Raw genomic sequence first — 6,016 nt, forward strand, 5'->3', positions numbered from 1 at the left:
AAGTTTGACTGGCCAGCAGGGGGTTGTTTTAAGGTCTTGCGTCTCCACCTACCTACAATAGTAGGCCATTTAGTTGCCAGTCTGAAAATGATTACAAAACGTTATTTCAGTATAATTGTTGAACAATTATAATAATAACAATAATTTAAATATCACATTAAACGCTAGATATAATTAATTGCCATGCTGGCGGATGTTTATTGTCATTATTGAGTGAAAGGGAGACTTTTATTGTAGGGCTTAGAACACAGGGGAAGGTGTAACTTGTGTAACAAAATTGTTACATACATACGCTATTTTGGAAGGAACGTGGAGAAAGATCTTATGAAATTCAATTGCAGTGAAATATATAATGTGTGAGACCGAAATCCTGCAAAGTAAACAACCAATAAAAACACAGAATGAGGACCTGACATGAGTGTGGTCAAGACTCATGACTGAGACTGGTTTGGGAACGTGGACTGTTCCCAGACAGGAAAAAAATATTTGCTGTTTATCACTGCAGAGTGCATGCTCTTCTATCCTAGGTTTCAATGCACATGTAGTAGAAATCTACTTTAAAATGGAAATGTCGAATATTAGGGATGGTACATTCTGACAGGCCTAATTTCTCAGCCTATTGCAAGAAGGCTACACGTAGCCTAACTGAACATATTATTAGTACTATTAGTACATACTATTAGTCATTTTGGGACAATAGGTCGATAGGCTATAAGGGAGCTTTGGCTCTTGACGAGGTTGTGCTAGTTTTTGTTATTTTTCCTTCAAAAAAAGTTTTATATGGCTATACAGACGAGTATGGCACAATATGGGTGTCACCTTATCAACAAATTCAGAACATTCCAAATGATGCATTTAAACCCATAGGTGTATTGTGACAGATTCGGGTCCAGGTCATGGACACCAACATTTTTTTTGGTTGTGGGTAATAACAAGTGTCAAAAGTCTAGGTGAGGTCAGTCACACTGCACAAAAATAGATGGGAGCTGTTGTCAAACCAGCTGTGGGACGACTTTTTCTTGAGCAGATGGTCTGGCCGGAACATAATTATATGAGGGGCCTGCCATATACACATTCACAGTTGTATATGCTCCTCTGGTTGCTTCAGCTTTGTGAAAAGACAATATTTTATTTAACTAGGCAAGTCAGTTAAGAACAAATTCTTATTTACAGGGGCAGAATGACAGATTTATACCTTGTCAGCTCAGGGATTCGATCCACCAACCTTTACAATGCTTTAACCACTAAGCTACCTCCTAGCCAGGAGGAAGCCCCTCGACATCATATGTAATTGACTCTGACCTCCAGAAACTTTGTAACAACATTGAGCTGACTGCAAATGTCCCCTCTCAACCACAAAGCTCTTGATGACCTACACCAGGGATCATCAACTAGATCCAGCTGTGGGACGACTTTTTCTTGAGGGGATGATCTGGCCGGAACATAATTATAAATATATATATATATTTTTTTGGGGGGGGGGGTTGAGAACCTTATGTTCTCCAACACTTGTAAGGACTTGCAATTATAAATGTCCAGACATGATTTACAGGTTGAGTATCACATTTATTGTAATAATGTGGAATATTTATCATGTGGAATATATTACCTTCAACCTTTATTGAAGTTGTATTGTCAATTTGGTAATTGGTAGGGTTTGTGATGCATTATGGGTATGGCTACAAGAATCTTGTCATTGCTTTGTTTGTTAGACGAGATGAGACAGATGAACAGGCAATTATTGAGTCTGGGTTTTCATTTGAGTTTATTATTGCCTACTTTTGTTAATTGTCGTTGTCACCCCCTGACCTTAGAGAGCCGTTTTATTTCTCTATTTGGTTAGGTCAGGGTGTGATGTGGGGTGGGCATTCTATGTTTTGTATTTCTGTGTGTTTGGCCGAATGTTGTTCCCAATCAGAGGCAGCTGTCTATCGTTGTCTCTGATTGGGAATCATACTTAGGCAGCCTGTTTTTCCACCTTAGTTGTGGGTAGTTGTCTTTGTTAGTGGCCTGTAGCCCTAGTAAGCTTCACGGTCGTTTTTATTTTTATTTTTATTTTTATTTTATTTTTTTATTTTTTTTTTAAATGTAAATGTTTTTTCATTTTTTTATTGTTTCTAGTTTTGTTGGCGACATTTAAAATTAAGAGAAATGTACGCTCACCGCGCTGCACCTTGGTCCGGTCATTTCCCTGACGAAGTTCGTGACAGAACTACCCACCACAAACGGACCAAGCGGCGTGGCCGGGAGGAGCAGCGTTTTCTGGAGGATTGGACATGGGAGGAGATCTTGGAAGGCAAGGGACCCTGGGAAAAGGCTGGAGAGTATTGGCATCCAAGTGAGGAGATAGAAGCGGCGAAAGCAGAGCGGCGACAATACGAGGAGTTGGCACAGCGGAGCAGGCACGAGAGATTGGCTGAGTCAGGTTGGAGACCTGAGCCAACTCCTCGTGCTTACCGTAAGGGAGCGTGGTACTGGTCAGGCTCCGTGTTATGCGGTGGAGCGCACGGTGTCTCTAGTGCACGTTCAAGACTGGACTTTGGCTGGGCCACTCAAGGACTTTCACATTCTTGTTCCCAATCCATTCCAGTGTTGCTTTGGCTGTATGCTTGCAGTCATTGTCCTGTTGGAAGTCAAATCTTCAACCCACTATAAGGTCGTGTGCACTCTGAAGCAGATTCTCATCAAGGATTTGCCTGTATATGGCTCCATTCATTGTTCCCTCTATCCTTACCAGTCTCCCAGACCCTGCTGCTAAAAAGCATCCACATAGCATGATGATGCCACCATCATGCTTCACGGTAGGGATGGTGGTAGACGGGTGATGAGCTGTGCCTGGTTTCTCCAGACAAACATTTTGGAGTGACAATGGAATCAACCAATCACATTTTGACTTAATGGTTGGGACCTTAATGGAGGACACTTAGAAGAAGAAAAAAAAGATTTGACAAGCGACCACTTAGATATGGTCAATTTAACTTTTTCATAAATTCTTAGAACGTTAGGGAATTTACGTATACTTGTGAAAATTCTATAGCATTATAGAATGGGAAAGCGGCCATCCATTTGGATAATTTAATAGACACTGCAGTAAATAAAACCAAATAAAAACCTCTGTCTTGTTCAAGACTGGAGTCTACACAGACCGATGTGCTATAGCCAATCAGAGCAACAGTAGTTCTTTATACAAACAAGCAATTTACCACACGGGCCTGCCATCATTCACTTTGTACTGGACTGTGTGTTTACAGGCAGTTGCCTGTCACGGGTTACTTTGTGTGCTAAACGTGAAATGTTTTTTTGCAATGGGAAGTAATAGTTCTACCGATGTCATTCTTCTGTGAGCTATCAGCATGTTAAATGTGCAACCAGAGGCAAAAAAAAATCTGGACCACATTTACTCCACACACAGAGACTCATACAAAGCTCTCCCTCGCCCTCCATTTGGCAAATCTGACCATAATTCTATCCTCCTTATTCCTGATTAAAGCAAAAATGAAAGCAGGAAGCACCAGTGACTAGATCAATAAAAAAGTGGTCAGATGAAGCAGATGCTAAGCTACAGGACTGTTTTGCTAGCACAGACTGGAATATGTTCCGGGATTCCTCCGATGGCTTTGAGGAGTACATCACATCAATCATTGGCTTCATCAATAAGTGCATCGATGACGTTGTCCCCACAGTGACCGTAGCTCAACCAGAATCCATGGATTACAGGCAACATCCGCACTAAGCTAAAGGCTAGAGTTGCCAGTTTCAAGAAGCAGGACTCTAACCAAGAAGCTTATAAGAAATCCCGCTGCCCTCCAACTAACCATCAAACAGGCAAAGCATCAATACAGGATCAAATCGAACAACACCGGCTCTGACGCACAGCTTGCAAACCATTAGACTACAAAGGGAAACACAACTGAGAGCTGCCCAGTGGCACGAGCCTACCAGACGAGCTAAACTACTTCTATGCTCACTTCGAGACAATCACTAACCTTTGATGATCTTCATCAGATGGCACTCATAGGACTTCATGTTACACAATACATGTATGTTTTGTTCGATAAAGTTCATATTTATATCCAAAAAATCTCAGTTTACATTGGCGCGTTATGTTAAGTAATGTTTCACTTCCAAAACATCTGGTGATTTTGCAGTCACATCAATTTACAGAAATTCTCATCATAAATGTTGATGAAAATACAAGTGTTATGCATGAAATTAAAGATATACTTCTCCTTAATGCAACCGCTGTGTCAGATTTCAAAAAAGCTTTAGAGCGAAAGCACACCATGAAATAATCTTTGTACAGCGCTCAGAGACCAAACAAGCTATACAGATACCCGCCATGTTGTGGAGTCAACAGAAGTCAGAAATAGCATTATAAATATTCACTTACCTTTGATCTTCATCGCAATGCAATCCCAGGAATCCCAGTTCCAAAATAAATGTTTGTTTTGTTCGATAAAGTCCATCATTTATGTCCAAATACCTCCTTTTTGTTCACGCGTTTAGTTCACAAATCCAAATTCACAAGGCGCGAGCACTAGGTCCAGACAAAAAGTCAAAAAAGTTATATTACAGTTCATACAAACATGTCAAACGATGTATAGAATCAATCTTTAGGATGTTTTTATCATAAATCTTCAATAATGTTCCAACTGGACAATTCCTTTGTCTTTAGAAATGAAAGGGAACGCAGCTCGCTCTCACGGCCGCGCGTGTGATTTATCTCATGGCATTCTGCCAGACCCCTTAGTCAAACAGCTCTTATTTGCTCCCCCTTCACAGTAGAAGCCTGAAACAAGGTTCTAAAGACTGTTGACATCTAGTGGAAGCCTTAGGACGGACCACATTTACACTGTATCTTGGATAGGCAAAGACTTGAAAACCTACAAACCTCAGATTTCCCACTTCCTGGTTGGATTTTTTCCCAGGTTTTTGCCTGCCATATGAGGTCTGCTAGTATAACAGAAATAATTCAAACAGTTTTAGAAACTTCAGAGTGTGTTCTATCCAAATCTACTAATAACATGCATATCTGGGCCTGAGTAGCAGGCAGTTTACTCTGGGCACCTTATTCATCCAAGCTACTCAATACTGCCCCCCAGCCATAAGAAGTTAAACAGGTCAACATTCACAAGGCTGCAGGGCCAGACGGATCACCAGGATGTGTACTGCGAGCATGAGCTGACAAACTGGCAAGTGTCTTCACTGACATTTTCAACCTCTTCCTGTCCAAGTCTGTAATACCAACATGTTTTAAGCAGACCACCATAGTGCCTGTGCCCAAGAACACTAAGGCAACCTGCCTAAATGACTATCAACCCGTAGCACTCACGTCTGTAGCCATGAAGTGCTTTGAAAGGTTGGTCAGGGCTCACATCAACATCATTATCCCAGAAACCCTAGACCCACTCCAATTTGCATACCACCCCAGCAGATCCACAGATGAAGCAATCTCTATTGCACTCCACACTGCCCTTTCCCACCTGGACAAAAGGAACACCTATGTGAGAATGTTGTTCATTGACTACAGCTCAACATTCAACACCATAGTGCCCACAAAGCTCATCAATAAGCTAAGGAACCTGGGACTAAACACCTCCCTCTGCAACTGGATCCTGGACTTCCTGATGGGCCGCCCCAGTTGGTAAGGGTAGATAACAACACAATATATTTCATGTGCTTTGCGATTGTGTAGGCTACTTTGTGTATGATTTCTCTATTGTACTACAGAATTGATAAGTCTTATACCGACACTACACTACTTTGATATGCATCAATAGGGATTAAGAAGTGAGTATATGCAATGCCCACTGACAAAAAGTGGTTATATGTCTTATACATGCGTACAGTGCATTCGGAAAGTATTCAGACGCCTTGACTTTTTCCACATTTTGTTACGTTACAGCCTTATTCTAAAATATATCCGTGAAGACAACCTCTTCCATGGCAATAGGAGACACCATATTTATCTCTTTACTCAACCAGGGGGCGGAATAATCGTGTATAAACCAATTTA

This window comes from Oncorhynchus mykiss, chromosome 17, assembly GCF_013265735.2.
Source record: "Oncorhynchus mykiss isolate Arlee chromosome 17, USDA_OmykA_1.1, whole genome shotgun sequence".
In the NCBI taxonomy this organism is placed as follows: Eukaryota; Metazoa; Chordata; class Actinopteri; order Salmoniformes; family Salmonidae; genus Oncorhynchus; species Oncorhynchus mykiss.